The following is a 20600-nucleotide window of genomic DNA, read 5'->3' as shown; positions in this document are numbered from 1 at the left end:
TCAATTGAAATAAATTAGGCCCTAAATCTATGGATTTCACATGACTGGGCAGGAGCGCAGCCATGGGTGGGCCTGGGAGGGCATAGGCCCACCCACTTGGGAGCTAGGCCCAGCCAATCAGAATTAGACTTTCCACACCAAAGGGCTTTATTACAGACATAAATACTCTTCGGTTTCATCAGCTGTCTGGGTGGCTGGTCTCAGACGATCCCACAGGTGAAGAAGCCGGATGTGGAGGACCTGGGCTGGCGTGGTTATACGTGGTCTGCGGTTGTGATGCCTGTTGGACGTACTGCAAAATTCTCTAAAACAACATTGGAGGTAGCTTAAGGTAGAGAAATTAACATTCAATTCTCTGGCAACAGCTCTGGTGGACATTCCTGCAGTCAGCATGCCAATTGCACGCTCCCTCAAAACTTGAGACATCTATGGCATTGTGTTGTGTGCCAAAACTGCACATTTTAGTGTGGCCTTTTATTGTCCCCAGCACAAGGTGCACCTGTGTAATGATCATGCTGTTTAATCAGTTTCTTGATATGCCACACCTGTCAGGTGGATGGATTATCTTGGCAAAGGAGAAATGCTCACTAACAGGGATGTAAACACATTTGTATACACAATTTGAGGGAAATAAGCATTTTGGAACAATTCTGTGATCTTTTATTTCAGGATATGAAACATGGGACCAACACTTCACACTTCAGTGTACATTCTGCATAATGTGCTTTCAACTATGACCCTCAGGTTATATGGGTGGTTCACGTAAGGTATATTGCATTCACCAACTACACATGTTTTTGCACTGGGTTTGAAAAGAAATTGATTCCTCTTGAATAAGAGATGACCTCCTACCCAAATATGTCTATTTGTCAATAAGTTGTTCATCCAATGACAACGTCCCTTTGTACGGTCCCATAAGGTCACTGGAGAACAGTTGCGACGCTTACATGCATGACACCAGGGAGGTCTCCCCCCCCCAGCCTCATCTCATGCATGGCCTGCATACGACCCTTCACCAGCTCTCTGAGAGACAACACCAGTGAGCAGAAGACCAATGCCAGGGAGCCAGACAGGGTATACTGCAGGCTACTGTGACAGACAGGTTAAAGATAATTAGAGAGAGAGAGATCACAGGAGAGAAAAGAGAAACATCAGCAATAAACAATAACATACGAAGATGAAGACTTATTTGTAAGAAGAGAAAGACACAGTGAAGGGGAGAGGGATGAGACGAGAATGCAAAGACAAAGATCCTGTGTTGTCAACCTGAGGTCAGACACGTTCTTCAGCCCAAAGTCTCTCCTGGTGAGCTGCTGGCAGGCCCCGTATCGGGCAAAGAGCACAGCGTTCCAGCCATGTTGGCCAGGTCAGGCACGGAGCCCGTTGTGGCAGTAAGTCTTCAGGAAACAGTCCAGGAAACCACTGTACAGGCTGGTATGGGGGGTGATAAGTACCAGAATTAAGCCTGGGCAAACGTACCACCATGTGCAAGTCGCCTACCATTGAACATCAAACTGACATGACATGATACTAATGCCTTACTAATGTCTGCATGACACCTGCGTGTTAATGAAAGTCATAAGGTTTATACTTATGGGCCATTCCGCCGAATCGGTACCATTTGCATGTTGTAACTTTTCAAAATGAAACTTCATTCTATCTAATAACACACATTTAACTATTCAAAATGTGTTATGGTCAATCTCTGGCAATTCTATATATATTTATTAACAAGGTTTCTAAATGGAAGATGGTTGCATTTTTCCCAGTCTTGTTACCAAAACTCTTACAACTGTTTAAATATCAATTAAAAGTCATGCCAACTAGTTTCTTTGTTTTTCCCTCAATAAAGTGGGTATTTTAAAGAAAATTGGTTACATGTACAAAAATATATATCTATAGCTAAAAAGTCACAACATATGCAGGCAAAATGTGTTTTTTAACACAAAGCCATTTTTTATTTTTATGGGAGACCCCCTTAGATTTTTGATAAAAATGTATCATGTGGTTTACCAAACAACTGTTTAAATGATGGACCAAACATAATTGAAAAATAAGTGGTTTATCTTAATTTTTTAAACTAAAAAACAATGAAGTAACAGGAATGAACATTGGGTCACAGGAATGAGCACTGAGTAACAGGAATGAGTGCTTGTGTGTGAGAGAATAACTGGATGTCACAGAACTTCCTTCAATTAAACAAAGATAAAACAGAGGTCATTATATTTGGAAAAGAATATCTTAGTCTAAATAGCAACATAAAAGCTGTAACAATTGTGTGTGCATGCTTTTGCATGAGTGTGTGTGTGTGTGTGTATGTGAGCGTGCGCTTGTGTGTGTGTGCAGTGGAAAGAGAGAGAGAGAGAGAAAGGTGTGAGTATCACTCGTCCCCCTGCAGCATGTGTGTCAGGCTCCTGCCTCTGCACAGTATGGGTTCTCCATCTTCCTCTCAAAAGGCAAGAAAGACAAATACAAAAAGCTGAGCATATGAAGCAGATCCTCAGATCTCTACATTGACTACCAGTATCTAATATTAACTTGAAAATACTATTTTCGGCATATAAAACACAACATTCACTTGCAAACACAATATACAATTGTATTTCATACAGAATTTCAATCAAATAATGAACAAAAACTTGCCTTGCCTTTTCTAAGAAACAGTTAAGTTTGGCCCAGACTTCGTTGTCAATTTCCATGTAACGAGCTGTGACCTGCCTCGCTGGTGGGATTGTACACAGGATGTCTTGAAACGGGTACGAAAGGATGTCTTCGCGGACTGGCCAGCAAAACCTGTTGGCCACAATACTTTTCATACAATAAACCTTGACGTGTGTGTTGTTTGTGTCTGTGATGATGCCAGGGTACAGTTGACCGTCGTACTTCAGCACACACCGTTTGCCAACAACCTCAGAACTTTGCCACTGATCTCCTGTGGTCGTGGGAGCCTTCTGTCAATTGAATGTGAAATGCTTTGCATTAAAGCACTCACAGCTCAGATGTTGTCTTGCTGTGCACAAGCAGCTGATGTCACTGTAGGTCAGCTCTTCATGGCCTAGGGTTACTGCCTGATGCATCTGGTGGTCTGGAACTCTTTTTTGATGGTGACTTTGGATGTTCCGCCATTGGGGTCATTCTTGTGCTCCTTATCCACAGTTGCCCACTGGACAGAAGTCGTTTCACTCTTATCATTGTATTGGCCAGAGACGGGACAAGAGAGGTCCTTGCACACCACACATTCTCCATACATGCACTTCATGCACTCCACGTTGCATGTGATGGATTTTAGAAGTTCATCAGGATTGAAAGTGTTGATTATCTTCAGGTGGTGCAGTTTCTGTACGATAAAACGGAGATGTTCATGCTGTTTGCACATGCAAGTCTCCTGGTCAATTAGAGTTGGGTGAAAAACCCAAAAGGGGCTCAGCGAGCAGAAGAGGGAGTATGAGATAGACTCATCATGTTCTGCCAACAACTTCACATGTAGATTTTTCATTGTGTCCAAAAGGAACCTCTTCTGATTTTCTTCAGGGTGAGGGGTCTGCCTCTTCCCAGTCGTTAATCGACTGACATCATCCATGGTGGAAAAATCTCAGACTTTGTTTATGAAGCCATCTACCACCCTATTGTTTCTCTTCCTTTGGTAGTTTAAGTTAAGTTCTGCATTCTTCGCATTCATCAGCCACCTTTTCTTTGACAACCCAAATGAACTTTGGGAGAGACGTTGCAGCCTATATTTCTTTTTGTTTTCCTGTCACTATCTTTGAGATGAGTTGCCTTTTCCTTTCTCCCCGTGAGTTGCTGTACCTCTGTCGGATGTCCTCCACTAAGGCCTCGTGGAAGAGAAGGGTCTTTTGTATTGTAGCGCGTGGTAGCAGTCTCATGTTTGTCAACTTTTGTACATGGAGATGGATTATTCTGTTTCATACGCAGAATGTTTTCCTTATACCTCTCCTTTTATCGGGTTTGTGTCTGTAGCTGCTTTTGTAGCTCTTCTCTGATGTCTTTCACCTCCTTTTAAGCCCTTCATCCTTTGCCTAAAACACACAAGTACATCACAATTACAATAGATGTTAAATTAATAAGTGGCTACAGTCAAATGTTATCTATATGCCCTATTAACCAGCCATCAATCATTTTACACATAAACCATTTAACACACTAGCAGTAAGTCTCATCCTGACCTTGAACTGCTTGGCTCTGGATTAACAGTTATGTCTGGTGAAAGATGGGGGCTATCTGGAGGTGTGGTGAGGTGCTTTTGAGGTGCTTTAGGGCTTCTTTCCTGGACTTGATCCTATAGTAAGTCTCCCTCCACTTTTTGTGATGTCTGCGCTTTTCCCTCTTACTAAATGTTAGACTGTTTTCTTCCTGCTTGATGCTATATCCTACCTGTATTTCTGCTATTCCTTCTTTAAGTATCCGTCTCTCCTTTCTGGGTCGGCATCGCGTTGAGCACGATAGTGCCGCTGCTTCTCTGCAGCACTTAATCGATTGGCTCCCTGTAAGTAATGTGTTCACATTGTAAAACTGAAAAAACCATCAGTAATTCAAACTGTAAAACTTAAAATCAAGAGAATAGTATTATAATGTATATACCAGATACACATTTAAAATGGCTATTTTATTCAAACTTCTCACTCCTGTTAATCTTATTCAGTCCTGTTACCCTTCATATGAGTAACAGGACTGAGTTTTTAGCATAGCATTAGCAAATACATGAAATGCAGCCACATGGCATCAATGTTAATAGCATGAGAACACTTAGCACCTTCAAGTGGTTTCCCAAAACAATCTTTTTTAAAAAAGGACTGTACGTTGAGATTGACATTCACAGTCATACTTACAATATGATAAAAAGATTGAGAGAACTTACCTTTGGTCTTCCCATGGCCTTCAGGAGACTCAAATGATGTTACTGCCTGTTGATCATGTGACTTGGGGAATGTCCCAAAGTTTAGAGGGTGGAATGTGTCAGGGTAACAGGACTCAGTGAAAACCTGGGGACAAAACTAAAATTTGTATTTTAACTAACATTATGACTTTCCGCTGAGAAAATGTATTTTATGTCTAAATTGGAAAGAAAGTCACACATTAATAATAAAAAAAGATTTCTGAATGTTTATAAATCATTATATTTAATGGTGAAGTGTAGTGGGGACAGGCTAAAATCCTATTTTTTCAGTGTTCTAGGTAGTTTTTATTAAGGTTGTACATTATGCATCTTAAAATTGCAATTATGACAATGTGCTGGACACTTTGCTTGATAATATTTTACAGTTACATTTTAGTCATTTAGCAGACGCTCTTATCCAGAGTGACTTACAGTAGTGAATGCATAGATTTCATTTCATGCATTTATATTTATTTATTTATTTATTATTATTATTATATGTATTATACAGATACTTTTCATGCATATTTATGCATGTAATGTCCTGGGGATGGAAAAGGCACTGATTCGGCGGAATGGCCCTTATATTAATTAAATCAACCATACATTTTAGAAACGTACCGTTTTTCCCGTGCATGCCGACACACCTTGAGCTATAGTGTAGCCTATGGCTTGTGTATTTCCTGTTATCACTAATGGCCTAGAAAATATTATGTCCAGAGTGTCCGTGCTATTCGGGATCCTTGGGATGTCCCTACCTCAATCAATTATAAATGTAAAATTGTTTTTTGTTTGTTTCTTATCCCTTTTTCTCCCCAATTGGTAGTTACAGTCTTGTCCCATCAGTGCAACTCCCGTAAGGACTCGGGAGAGGCGAAGGTCGAGAGCCGTGCGTCCTCCGAAATACTACCCAGCCAAGCCACACTGCTCCTTGACACAATGCCCGCTTAACCCGGAAGCCAGCTGCACCAATGTGTGGGAGGAAACACAGTACACCTGGCGACCGTGAATGTACACTAGAAAGCGGTACATTTCCGCGTGCCGCGTAGGCCGCCCATTGTGATTCCAATTGGCCACATGGCTGGGAGAACCTATTCAAGTAAGTAAATACATTTCGAAAATGTAAAAAAACAAACAATGCATTATTAGCTAACTAGCTACAGTGCAGGCTAACTCAAATGAACTGCTCGTTGGCTAGCTAGCTACCTAGCAAACGTCACATACTGTATAGATAGATAGCTAGCTAAGTGAATGAAATATCACCACCTGTATTTATCACTGTAAAAAACAAACTTCAAATGCATTTGTAGGTAGCTTGCTAACAGCCATGGAGGGTGAAAGGATAGCAGCCCCAACTGTCAGTGAGAGAGGAGGCTATTCTGGATAGGGCAGGTACTTTTATGTAGTTCCTGTCCCTAAAAGTGAGGATGGCGATAATATTACCTTAATATTCAGTGCGGTGTAATTTGACTATAATGAAGTCTGTTTCTTGTGAGGTTTTCTGTCCTCAGATAGAGGTCCCAATGAAGAGCAGTGGTTCTCAGTCCCGGGGACTCAAAGGGGTGCACATTTTTGTTTTTGCCTTAGCACTGCACAGCTGATTCAAATGATCAACTCATCGTCAAGCTTCTAGTGGTATTTATGTATTCATTTGTGATGCTATCCTTGATATGATCCTGTTATTGTCACATGCTACACATGTACATATGTGTGCCCATGCATCTATCTATCCAATGTTATCATGATTTGTTATCAGGGATATTATACTTTAGTAATCCACAATGACCTGGTGATGTAAAAGTCTAATAATTACATTGTCTTCCATATTCCTACAGATACCTTGTAGCTGGAGATTCCTTCAAAATGATTGCCTACAGTTACCGTGTAGGGCACTGCAAGGTTGGGTGACCAGGGCCATCTGGGACTGCCTCCTGGAGGAATTCAGGTGTGTGAAGGCTACCTGTGTTCTGCATAACTTCATGAGGATGGACACGAGGACCAGGAGGGGATCTGCAGCTCGCCGCCGTGTGCCAGAGGAGAAGTCTGCAGGATGCTTCAAGGATGGGGTCCAACAATGCAGCAAGAGAAGCAATCCGTGTGCGGGAGATCTTCACCTCCTACTTCTTTGAAGAGGGAGTTGTTCCCTGGCAACACCATAGACTACACTACGCACAACCAAAGGCTCTTTTAATAGCCATTCACATTGCAATAAGAGTATTTTACCATTTACTTAGCTATGTCAACTGCAGTTATTCAATTCCCAGTTTCTGTCCCTGTGATTTCCACTTCTCAGGTGAGGGTACTGTTTAGGTAAGGGTGTGCTGTCTGTACAAAAACAAAAACAGGCTATTTTAAGTCACCCATATTGAAAAAGAATTATTAGACACCCTATAACCCACATCAGGGTTCCAAGATGGCATAGCAGTCAGACGTCCTTTGTCCTCGTCTTGTCCCGTGTGTGTGTGTGTGTGTGTGTGTGTGTGTGTATGTATGTGTGTATATATATATATATATATATATATATATTTCCTTCACATATCTTTTTATATATATATTTTTTTTAAACTCAACTTCAAAACATTTCTGAACATTACACGCCAATGTAAAAACATACATGAAGTCCTATGAGTGCCATCTGATGAAGAGCATCAAAGGTTAGTGATTAATTTTAGCTGTATTTCTGTTTTTTGTGACGCTGCTTGGAAAATGGCTGTGTGGTTTTTCTTGTCTAGGTGCTGTCCTAACATAATCTAATACTATGCTTTCGCCGTAAAGCCTTTTTGAAATCGGACACTGGTTGGATTAACGAGAAGATTATCTTTAAAATGGTGTATAATACTTGTATGTGTGAGAAATTTGAATTATGAGTTGGCTGTTGGCGAGGTGGGACGCTACCGTCCCACATACCCTAGAGAAGTTAAGTTGTCCATTGCTGTTCTGGTTAGTGGTTATTGGTTTATTTCACTGTAGAGCCTCTAGCCCTGCTCATTATACCTTATCCAACCTTTCAGTTCCACCACCCACACATGCGATGATATCACCTGGTTTCAATGATGTGTCTAGAGACAATATCTCTCTCATCATCACTCAATGCCTGGGTTTACCTCCACTGTATTCACATCCTACCATACCTTTTGTACATTATACCTTGAAGCAATTTTATCGCCCCCAGAAACCTGCTCCTTTTACTCTCTGTTCCGGACGTCCTAGACAACCAATTCTCATAGCTTTTAGCCGCACCCTTATCCTACTCCTCCTCTGGCGATGTAGAGGTGAATCCAGGCCCTGCAGTGCCTAGCTCCACTCCTATTCCCCAGGCACTCTCTTTTGATGATTCTGTAACCGTAATAGCCTTGGTTTCATGCATGTTAACATTAGAAGCCTCCTCCCTAAGTTTGTTTTATTCACTGCTTTAGCACACTCTGCCAACCCGGATGTCCTAGCCGTGTCTGAATCCTGGCTTAGGAAGACCACCAAAAACTCTGAAATCTCCATCACAACTACAACATTTTCAGACAAGATAGAACGGCCAAAGGGGGCGGTGTTGCAATCTACTGCAGTGATAGCCTGCAGAGTTCTGTCCTACTATCCAGGTTTGTACCCAAACAATTTGAACATCTACTTTTAAAAATCCACCTCTCTAAAAACAAGTCTCTCACCGTTGCCGCCTACTATAGACCACCCTCTGCCCACAGCTGTGCTCTGGACACCATATGTGAACTGATTACCCCCCATCTATCTTCAGAGCTCGTGCTGCTAGGTGACCTAAACTGGGACATGCTTAACACCCCAGCCATCCTACAATCTAAGCTTGATGCCATCAATCTCACACAAATTATTAATGAACCTACCAGGTACCACCCCAAAGCCGTAAACACGGGCACCCTCATAGATATCATCCTAACCAACTTGCCCTCTAAATACACCTCTGCTGTTTTCAACCAAGATCTCAGCGATCACTGCCTCATTGCCTGCATCCGTAATGGGCCAGCGGTCAAACGACCTCCACTCATCACTTTCAAACGCTCCCTGAAACACTTCAGCGAGCAGGCCTTTCTAATCGGCCTTATTTTTTTTAAATGCCTTCCACACCATCTTAAATAAGCATGCCCCATTCAAAAATGTAGAACCAGGAACAGATATAGCCCTTGGTTCCCTCCAGTCCTGACTGCCCTTAACCAACACAAAAACATCCTGTGGCGTTCTGCATTAGCATCGAACAGCCCCCGTGATATGCAACTTTTCAGGGAAGTTAGAAACCAATATACACAGGCAGTTAGAAAAGCCATGGCTAGCTTTTTCAAGCAGAAATTTGCTTCCTGCAACACAAACTCAAAGTTCTGGGACACTGTAAAGTCCATGGAGAATAAGAGCACCTACTCCCCGCTGCCCACTGCACTGAGGGTAGGAAACTCTGTCACCACCGATAAATCCACTATAAATGAGAATTTCAATAAGCATTTTGTCTACGGCTGGCCATGCTTTCTACCTGGCTACCCCTACCCTGGTCAACAGCACTGCACCCCCCACAGCAACTCGCCCAAGCCTTCCCCATTTCTCCTTCTCCCAAATCCAGTCTGCTGATGTTCTGAAAGAGCTGCAAAATCTGGACCCCTACAAATCAGCCGACTAGACAATCTGGTCCCTTTCTTGCTAAAATTATCTGCCGAAATTGTTGCAACCCCTATTACTAGCCTGTTCAACCTCTCTTTCGTGTCGTCTGAGATCCCCAAACAGCAGCTGCGGTCATCCCCCTCTTCAAAGAGGGGGACACTCTTGACCCAAACTGCTACAGACCTATATCTATCCTACCCTGCCTTTCTAAGGTCTTCGAAAGCCAAGTCAACAAACAGATTACCGACCATTTCGAATCCCACCGCACGTTCTCCGCTATGCAATCTGGTTTCAGAGCTGGTCATGGGTGCACCTCAGCCACGCTCAAGGTCCTAAACGATATCTTAACCGCCATCGATAAGAAACAATACTGTGCAGCCGTATTCATTGACCTGGCCAAGGCTTTCGACTCTGTCAATCACCACATCCTCATCGGCAGACTCAATAGCCTTGGTTTCTCAAATGACTGCCTCGCCTGGTTCACCAACTACTTCTCTGATAGAGTTCAGTGTGTCAAATCGGAGGGCCTGTTGTCCGGACCTCTGGCAGTCTCTATGGGGGTGCCACAGGGTTCAATTCTTGGGCCAACTCTCTTCTCTGTATACATCAATGATGTTGCTCTTGCTGCTGGTGAGTCTCTGATCCACCTCTACGCAAACGACACCATTCTGTATACTTCTGGCCCTTCTTTGGACACTGTGTTAACCTCTATGGGCGTCCCACCTACTCAACAGCCAGTGTAATCCCGTGGCGCGTTATTAAAATACCTCAAATGCAAAAACTTCAATTTTTCAAACATATGACTATTTTACAGCATTTTAAAGACAAGACTCTCGTTAATCTAACCACACTGTCCGATTTCAAAAAGGCTTTACAACGAAAGCTAAACATTAGATTGTCAGCAGAGTACCCAGTCAGAAATAATCAGACACCCATTTTTCAAGCTAGCATATAATGTCACATAAACCCAAACCACAGCTAAATGCAGCACTAACCTTTGATGATCTTCATCAGATGACAACCCTAGGACATTATGTTATACAATACATGCATGTTTTGTTCAATCAAGTTCATATTTATATCAAAAACCAGCTTTTTACATTAGCATGTGACTAGCATTCCCACCGAACACTGCCGGTGAATTTACTAAATTACTCACGATAAACGTTCACAAAAAACATAACAATTATTTTAAGAATTATAGATACAGAACTCCTCTATGCACTCGATATGTCCGATTTTAAAATAGCTTTTCGGTGAAAGCACATTTTGCAATATTCTCAGTAGATAGCCCGGCATCAGAGGGCTAGCTATTTTGACACCCAGCAAGTTTAGCCTTCACCAAACTCCGATTTACTATTAGAAAAGTTTGATTACCTTTGGTGTTTTTCGTCAGAATGCACTCCCAGGACTGCTACTTCAATAACAAATGTTGGTTTGGTCCCAAATAATCCATTGTTATATCCAAACAGCGGCGTTTTGTTCGTGCGTTCAAGACACTATCCGAAAGGGTAAATAAGGGTGGCGAGCATGGCGCATTTCGTGACAAAAAAATTCTAAATATTCCATTACCGTACTTCGAAGCATGTCAACCGCGGTTTAAAATCAATTTTTATGCCATTTTTCTCGTAAAAAAGCGATACTATTCCGACCGGGAAAGCCTGTATACGTACAAAGAGAGAGAAAATAAATACATCTCGTGCCCTCGTGCACGAGCGTGAGTCTCAGAGTACTCTGACCAGCCACTATCCAAACGCGATAATGTGTTTCAGCCAGAGGCTGCCTCGATATCATTCAGCTTTTTCCCGGGTTCTGAGAGCCTATGGGAGCCGTAGGAAATGTTACGGCAAAGATCCTCAGTCTTCAATAAAAAGAGCCAAGATGAACAACTTGTCAGAGAGGGCGCTTCCTGTTTGGAATCTTCTCAGGTTTTTGCCTGCCATATGAGTTCTGTTATACTCACAGACACCATTCAAACAGTTTTAGAAACTTTAGGGTTTTTTCTATCCAAAGCCAATAATTATATGCATATTCTAGTTACTGGGCAGGAGTAGTAACCAGATTAAATCGGGTACGTTTTTTATCCGGCCGTGTCAATACTGCCCCCTAGCCCTAACAGGTTAACAACCCTCCAGACGAGCTTCAATGCCATACAACTCTCCTTCCATGGCCTCCAACTGTTCTTAAATACAAGTAAAACTAAATGCATGCTCTTCAACCGACCGCTGCCTGCACCTGCCCGCCCGTCCAGCATCACTACTCTGGGCGGATCTGACTTAGAATATGTGGACAACTACAAATACCTAGGTGTCTGGTTAGACTGTAAACTCTCCTTCCAGACTCACATCAAACATCTCCAATCCAAAGTTACATCTAGAATTAGGTTCCTATTTCACAACAAAGCATCCTTCACGCATGCTGCCAAACATACCATCGTAAAACTGACCATCCTACCGATCCTCGACTTCGGAGATGTCATTTACAAAATTGCCTCCAATACCCTACTCAATGAACTGGATGCAGTTTATCACAGTGCCATCCGTTTTGTCACCAAAGCCCCATATACTACCCACCACTGCGACCTCTCGTTGGCTGGCCCTCGCTTCATACTCGTCGCCAAACCCACTGGCTCCAGGTCATCTACAAGACCCTGCTAGGTAAAGTCCCCCCTTATCTCAGCTCGCTGGTCACCATAGCAGCACCCACCTGTAGCACGCGCTCCAGCAGGTATATCTCACTGGTCACCCCCAAAGCCAATTCCTCCTTTGGCCGCCTCTCCTTCCAGTTCTCTGCTACCAATGACTGGAACAAACTACAAAAATCTCTGAATCTGGAAACACTTATCTCCCTCACTAGCTTTAAGCACCAGCTGTCAGAGCAGCTCACAGATTACTGCACCTGTACATAGCCCATCTATAATTTAGCCCAAATAACTACCTCTTCCCCTACTGTATTTATTTATTTTGCTCCTTTGCACCCCATTATTTCTACTTTGCACTTTCTTCCACTGCAACTCTACCATTCGTGTTTTACTTGCTATATTGTATGTACTTCGCCACCATGGCCTTTTTTCGCCTTTACCTCCCTTATATCTCCTCATTTGCTCACATTGTATATACACTTATTTTTCTACTGTATTATTGACTGTATACTTGTTTTACTCCATGTGTAACTCTGTTGTTGTATGTGTCAAACTGCTTTGCTTTATCTTGGCCAGGTCACAATTGTAAATGAGAACTTGTTCTCAACTTGCCAACCTGGTTAAATAAAGGTAAAATAAAAAAATCTACACATGTATCAATCTGATTGATGGATTGTGTTGTGCAGTAAGCAGGCTCAGGTGTATAACTGTGGCTCCTTCCACCTTCAAAGAATGGGCAAAAGAGCCAACCATGGAGAATAGCAAGACACTTCACTATTTCTATAACTATGCTATATTGTTTGTCCTCGTGTTCATTCATGGTTTTCAGCACAAAGTACTCTGCAGCCACTTAGTGTGGACACCAGGTGAGGCCACACACACAGATTCCTGTTGAACACTGTCCCTTTAACTAACTTAATTTCTCAATAAGTCTCTCTCCTTCACTTCCTCCCTCTTCTCCCTAAATCCTCTAGGTTATATCAGCTGGGTCGGTAAACCCCTCACGCATCTGAACTGGCTACATAGAGGGCACAGCATGATAAGAGGAGAGGCAACTTGGTAAGGTCAACAGGAAGTATTATTAAAGAGATGCTTTACATTGAAATACAGAGTTAATGATCCAAGGTCAGTTTGCATTTCACCTCCTGATTATTATGACTTACAATGTTAGAATAAAAAATAAAAACACAAGGCATAAACATGCTCTCTACATCTGCAGATGTTTTGATGTGAGAGGATGCCAACCCCCAGTCCCACCATCGCCACCTCACCCGCTTTTAAGATGACCTTCGGGCCGACTAGACACATGTAATTGTGATGAACTGAGAGAATATTTGGGTTGCACTGTGATTCATTAATCATAGGAGCAGGGAAGGCAGCATATGTTCTTACCTCTTTCCCTTTCTGTCTTTTACACCTCTTCCTCTGTTTTTATAATGCATAACAGATGTGCATTGAAGTACAGTTTGAACTTGTATTGATAACCCTTGGATAATGAACTGCTTTCAATAAAGCGTTTCACATTATCTACTGGTTGAAATTAAGTCTCTCATTTGATGAAATACTCCACCTATCCTGTGTTTATCAGATCAATGCAGATGAAGGGCATTAGATATTGAGATGAACCGGTTTTAGACTATTTACATGATGCATAGGAAGTGTAGTGTACTGTTTTGTAAATTATATTTCTGTATGTGTATATATGAATTACAAATCAGACTTTAACTAGTTAAATCCTGTTTCTAGTCAATTAGTTACAATGTGTAACCATTGATGTCGCAGGACCAAGATTGGTAAACACTGGTGAAGTGTATAATTGTAATACATACATGCAGACACAGCATAATACAAAGACTGGAATGTGATATTCCTGGTATTGGATTATCTCAAAAGACATTCATACCTGAACTGCACCTTTATTTGCCAAGGTAGAGTACATGATCAGTGACTATATTAAATTTACAGGCTACAATGTGGGGATCTCATGCATGGTAATAACTACATGTATATACAACTTGCATCCTTGGCACAAAGTTATTATATTCTACTCAATCCATAGGCGTCATTAATGTCATCCAGACTGTTTTGAAGTTGATACAACTGGCTATGATAGGCTCCTGAGTGGCGCAGTGGTCTAAGACACTGCATCCCAGTGCAAGAGGCGTCACCGCAGAACCTGGTTCGAATCCATCACATCTGGCCTTGATTGGAAGTCCCATAGGGCGGCCCAGCGTCGCAGGGGTAGGCCCTCATTGTAAATAATATTTTTTTCTTAACGGACTTGCCTAGTTAAAAAAATATATAATTCGGTTCTGAACTAATATGTATACCAAACGTTTGGGTCCATACACAGATCGGCTAGATGGCTAGCTACACATCCATAGGCATGCAGGTATTTTTTTATCCTCGGCAAATAGCAAGGCAAGCTTACAAAATTGTACATTAAATTTGCAGTAAATGCTTTAGCTAGTTAGATTCTTTACATCCACTGTTTCACAAGACGACAGCCTGGTTTGCTGGTTGTTTCAGGAGTCTCTAAAACATTAAACAACCACAATTACAATTTCATACTCATGTCACAACACCCATAAAGCTAGCCAGCTAGCTGGCTAATGTTAGCTAGTCAGCTAGCTTGCTAAATCGCGATTTTCGTAAATTAACTTTATGATTAAAAAAATATGCAAACTCGTTTGTCTCTAGATTAACATATTCCTGTCAACTGTACATTTTTTTTGCATGATTCGTTATGACGTTATAATCACTTACATTTGCTTCCATCCTAGTATTTTTGTCAGCCATCTTTGTTGAAGAAAGTCTCCAGCCTTGGGTCGTATAGCGTCAAATTCGTCATGGGAACCACTCGATATGATTGGTCATCGCCCAGCGGTCGCCGTTGTAAAAAGTTAAACTTTTTCACCGCCTCTCTCGCCACCTTCGTACCGCCCAAAGGTCCCCGATTGAAATGAAAGGGAAGCGGTGTTCCACCGCGCGGCAACCTGTTCTAGTGTATCATGCCCGAGTCTGCCCCAGATCGTTCCCTTAGAGACGATGAAAATAATTAACAAGATGTTCTTGATCTGATTGAGGAGTAAGTAGGCTATATGTAAATTGTGATATCGTTATGAAATATTTAAGGCATATGATAAGGCAAATTTGGATTATTTGAAAATAATTACTTTTTGTTGATAAAAAGTTGATAACGTATTGTTATGGTATACAGTACCATAACAATACGTAGTATACAGTAGTATACAGTACCCATCAAATGTTTGGACACACCTTCTCATTCCAGGGTTTTTCTTAATTTTTACTCTTTTCTACATTGTAGAATAATAGTGAAGACATCAAAACTATGAAATGGCACATATGGAATCATGTAGTAACCAAAAATGTGTTAAACAAATCAAAATATATTTATATTTAAGATTCTTCAAAGTAGCCACCCTTTGCCTTGATGACAGCTTTGCACCCTCTTGGCATTCTCTCAACCAGCTTCATGAGGTAGTCACCTGGAATGCACTTCAATTAGCAGGTGTGCCTTGTAAAAAGTTATTTTGTGGAATTTCTTTCCTTAATGCGTTTGAGCCAATCAGTTGTGTTGTGACAAGGTAGGGTTGTTATACAGAAGATAGCCCTATTTGGTAAAAGACCAAGTCCATATTATGGCAAGAACAGCTCAAATAAGTAAAGAGAAATGACAGTTCATTACTTTAAGACATGAAGGTCAGTCATTCTGAAAAATGTTGTGCGATCAAGCGCTATGACCATCAAGCACTATGATGAAACTGGCTCTCATGAGGACTGCCACAGGAAAGGAAGACCCAGAGTTACCTCTGCTGCAGAGGATAAGTTCATTAGAGTTAACTGCACCTTAGATTGCATCCCAAATAAATGCTTCACATAGTTCAAGTAACAGACACATCTCAACATCAACTGTTTAGAGGAGACTGTGTGAATCAGGCCTTTATGGACAAATTGCTGCAAAGAAACCACTACTAAAGGACACATAATAATAAGAGACTTGCTTGGGCCAAGAAACATGAGCAATGGACATTAGACCGTTGGAAATCTCTCCCCTGGTCTAATGAATCCAAATTTGAGATTTTTAATTCCAACCGCCATGTCTTTGTGAGATGCAGAATAGGTGAATGGATGATCTCCGCATGTGTGGTTCCCACGGTGAAGCATGGAGGAGGAGGTGTGATGGTGTTTTGCTGGTGACACTGTCTGTGATTTACTTAGAATTCAAGGCACACTTAACCAGCATGGCTACCACAGCATTCTGCAGCGATATGCCATCCCATCTGGTTTGCACTTAGTGGGACTGTCATTTGTTTTTCAAAAGGACAACGACCCAATTCACCTCCAGGCTGTGTAAGGGCTATTTGACCAAGAAGGAGAGTGATGGAGTGCTGCATCAGATGACCTGGCCTCCATAATCACCGAACATCAACCCAATTGAGATGGTTTGGGATGAGTTGGTCCGCAGAGTAAAGGAAATGTAGCCAACAAGTGCTCAGCATATGTGGGAACTCCTTCAAGACTGTTGGAAAAGCATTCCAGGCGAAGGTGGTTGAGAGAATGCCAACTAAACACCCCACTCTGACCATTTTACTCATCCTAGCAGAGCTGTTTAGGCTGTTTTCATGTTATCCAAAGCGTTGGTGACTGTAATTGTGCTTTTTTTCCTATGTTTACTGACAACTGCCATATTCAATGGGTGTTGAGCGTTCGTAAATTTATCAGTTATTCTGCACACTCAGACGAGAGTGCTTTGAAATCGGAGTACATAGACAGAATGAATTTACGATCGCACCCGAAATGGTTACTTGCATAAGTTCATAGACACAAGTGATAATTTTAACCAATGAAAAGACAGAATGACAACAAGGGTATAATACATTTTCTTTGTGGAGTAGTTCAGATTAATAAGCAGGAGTACTTTTTACATTATCTAGATACGTTTATTTTCCCTTAGGAAGTCAGCTGTGGTTGTATTCAGTGGAAGAGATTTAACACAAGACTGTGGAATTAATATAATAGTAATATTATATTTTGTTGTTAAATAAGGTTAATAATGGTAGACTTAAGTCAACAGGACAGGGAAATATGACATCTGTAGGTGATCCAGGATTATTGAGGGTATCGAGATAAATTTAAGTAGCTATGTAATAAGACAATGAGACATTTAGTACTCCCCTGCACTGCTGAGACCTTGATGGGTTGGATGTAGGAGGAGAGCATAAGCAAGGAAGAGAAGATAAAAGTGACATAGAAGAATTAGATAACGGTTAGTGAGTGACGACCAGCATAGTTAAATTATAAACAGGTGAGGACAGAAATGACACTGGGAGAGACAGAAAAGACATAAGAATAGAAGATAGAATGATCATTTAGTTAGGTTCGTTTAGATAGTCCCTCCATGTATTAATATCCTATCAGCTCCATTGGCATGTATTTTAGTTTTGATTTTAAGTTTATGTTTGGTAAATTCTATAAGGAGAGATATTACTATTTACACAGACAAGCACATAGGCATTTAAAACCACACAAAGCAGCACAGATACATCTTAAGACACTTGATAGAGAATTGTGACAGGGTAGCTAAGGATGAATGCCCCAGGGAGAATTGGACATGTGGAAAATGAAAGAGGGCAATCCTACAAGAGAAGGGCTGACATAAGGATAAATTACTAACCTTACCAAAGACACTGTTTAGTAATGCAGCAAAATTGATACATGGCTTGAGCCATGTATAAAAAAGGGGGAGTATGGTAGAGCAGGCGATAGAACAGGATAGGATGCTACTAGAACAAAAACATTTTTGTAGAATTTCCATTCCAACATTTGGAAATGGACTTATTGAACTATTCCGAATTAAGGGGAAGAAGGGGTGTTTAACAAGAATAGAGAAGTATAGCAAATGGGTAGAAGCGTTCCCAACTTACTTGGTGGACATGATAAGGTAGCTAAAATATTAAGTCAAGATATGATCCCTAGAGTTGGTTTACTAGGAGCCATCTTTTTAAATGATGGATGACAGTTTAGCTAATTAGGTAGAGCCTATAGAATGCCAGAGTTAGAGAGACCAGAACAGGTAGACATAGAAGTTGAAGAAATACTAGCAGAGCACATGAGAAGACTGTTTGTTAACCAAACCCGTATGTCCAAGATTTTGTGTCCAACAGGTGAATTACAGGAGAAGGTGATTCACTCAATCCAACTAGGAGACTGGGTGTGGATCCAGTCCCTGAGGAGAAAAAACTGGAAGCAGTCCCGTTGGGAAGGCCCATACCAGGTGCTGTTAACCACTGCCTTTGCCATTAGAAAAGCTGAGAGAGTCACTTGGGTCCACGTTACCCACTGCAAGAAGGTATGTACACATATGAGCACTGATGATCACACACAGAGTTAGGAGAAGAACCGAGAACCAACAAGGTCCGGGGGTTACCTCCTTAACGAAGATTTCCTATCCCGACCGTTCATCACTGTGTGTGCTCCTAGAGGTGTGAGTATGGGGTGGTACCAAGCAGAGAGACTAAGGGCAGGAGAGGGTTGACGGTTTTTGGGAAGAGTAGAAACTCTGAGCTGCATCATAGTCTAATCTTTCTGATATATTCAGATCCACCACCTACGGGTACTAATCATACGATACCGTTGTCATTGAGAAGAAGTAGAAGATAAACTATATAATACACTGATGAGTGACTTACAGAATAAGGAGTCAAAGAAGAACAAGATGTAGAATTTTAGGTAAGCATTAAACATTTTCCTGGGGAAGCAGACAGCTGTACAGGAATTGGGGTTGGCCAGATTGAAGTACTTAGCCAAACCACCTCGGTTCACCTTAACTCCTGATGAGCACCAGTGTTATAGATACAAGAAGGGCACCGAGAAATAAGATGATTTTAATGGCTGGAAAGGTAATCGTTAATGTGACTGACTTAGGTTTGAAAGCACAGGAGAAAATGTGTAACCTCATAGCACCTATAACTGATGAAGGGTGGGCTAGTACCAGCAAAGGACGCATACGACAGAAATGACCACAAAGGGTGGTTAGGAACTTGCGCCCTGGGGTTATTGGTCCAACCAGTTCGAATTAGTTATCAGAGACCAGTTATAGGAGGCTAAAGAAGGCACAGGAGGAGTTTTGACCAGGATGGAAATAGCTTTGTCTAGATGGATGCTATTGGCATCCTCAGGGAAGTTCCAGATGAATACAAAGTTATGAATCAAATATGTGAAGGCTTTAACACTACATTATTTTGGTAGTTGACAATAAATAAAAATGTGGGTTGAATTAATGACATCTTTTATAATCAACAGAGATTCATGAATGAAACCGGGGATGCAGTAAAGAGGTTCTCTGACCAATTATCCGCCACCTCCCTCATGACCTGGAAAAATAGACTGACTCTCGATAGGTTACGGGCAAAGAGGGCGGTGTAAGTAGAATGATTAGGTTCATTACTGTACGTACATTTCTGATAACACAGCTCATGTTTGGGAAATGGAAAAGTGTTGCAAGAACTGTATTATGGGCTGCTTTCACCTGTATGAGTGTGTTTGGGTTGTGTGGTTGTTGTTTGGTCCCGTGTGCGAGAGGTTTAATCACCAGAACTCTAGAGAGATGGACAACGGAGCAGATGGTGAGCTACGGACCGAGTCAAAGTTCAGACCAATGAGACAAGTACCTACTGCCGAGCAAGGTGGAGGATTCATTCAAATATGAGGAGCACATGTTAGATGAGACCATCTTTTGGGATGCATGAATTAGTTTGAATTTGTGTGAAATTTCTGAATCCAATAAAAATAGATGTGTTATAATGTATGTGAAATATCTAGCAAAACGGGTGGATTGTAATGGAAATGATATGATTTTAAGCCCTATTGAGACTTGACAAGCTATCTGCTGAGATGAAGGGTGAAGCAGGGGTAGACGAGGGAAATTGGATGAATTTCTTTTTTGGCAAGTACACATCTATGGTGGTTACTGGAATTCTGACCCTAGTACTTGTGTTCCTATTATTGATATGTTGTGCTGCCTGTATAATCCCTTGCATAAGAAAGTCTCTTACAGAAGTTGTCAGAGCAAACCGGAATGATGCCTTTGATGGAACTGACCCCGGAGAACACTAAATCCAGCTCTGGGCCAAAGATGGATCTGTCAGAGGATGATCCTTGTTTTACTGTTGAGGAAGTGGTTGAATAAAGCGTATGCACAATAAATTCATATGTATTGAATGTAGTGGCAGGTGGATGAGAAGGTTTTAAGTTCTGGGACAAAGTGTCTGTCCCACACATGTTAGGTGTAGCCACAGTCGCAAAAAGGTTTTCTTTTTATACGTGTTGAATAATATGTTCTGAATTTGTCGTGTATACTATTTGTCTTTCCTTATGTGAAGGTTTGAAGTTCCTGGATGACTGATAGTCAACCTAGTACAAGTGAGG

The 20600-nt window shown here is 41.5% G+C and overlaps 4 long non-coding RNA genes across 5 annotated transcripts; 2 read left to right on the top strand and 2 right to left on the bottom strand.

Annotated features, from left to right (window-relative positions):
* Positions 1 to 1702: 1702 nt before the first annotated feature.
* On the bottom strand, positions 1703 to 5834 carry LOC106563670 (uncharacterized). Of its 2 annotated transcripts, none has more exons than XR_001319299.2 (4): positions 5516 to 5834; positions 4877 to 5000; positions 4393 to 4502; positions 1703 to 4037 (listed from the first exon to the last, which is right to left on the bottom strand). It is a non-coding gene; the product is annotated as an uncharacterized lncRNA (long non-coding RNA). The 2 variants fall into 2 exon arrangements; XR_001319300.2 differs by having other exon boundaries at positions 4877 to 5012; positions 5516 to 5823.
* LOC123725200 (uncharacterized) lies at positions 5728 to 7365 on the top strand. The gene is made up of 3 exons (XR_006757693.1): positions 5728 to 5993; positions 6205 to 6529; positions 6730 to 7365. It is a non-coding gene; the product is annotated as an uncharacterized lncRNA (long non-coding RNA).
* A 5321-nt stretch (positions 7366 to 12686) lies between these two features.
* LOC106563714 (uncharacterized) lies at positions 12687 to 13675 on the top strand. Its single transcript, XR_001319304.2, has 2 exons — positions 12687 to 13208; positions 13369 to 13675. It is a non-coding gene; the product is annotated as an uncharacterized lncRNA (long non-coding RNA).
* A 334-nt stretch (positions 13676 to 14009) lies between these two features.
* On the bottom strand, positions 14010 to 15126 carry LOC123725199 (uncharacterized). The gene is made up of 2 exons (XR_006757692.1): positions 14916 to 15126; positions 14010 to 14684 (listed from the first exon to the last, which is right to left on the bottom strand). It is a non-coding gene; the product is annotated as an uncharacterized lncRNA (long non-coding RNA).
* Positions 15127 to 20600: the final 5474 nt, after the last annotated feature.

The sequence above is a fragment of the Salmo salar genome, chromosome ssa11, assembly GCF_905237065.1.
Source record: "Salmo salar chromosome ssa11, Ssal_v3.1, whole genome shotgun sequence".
NCBI lineage: Eukaryota > Metazoa > Chordata > Actinopteri > Salmoniformes > Salmonidae > Salmo > Salmo salar.
This window is presented reverse-complemented; position numbering and strand designations above follow the sequence as displayed.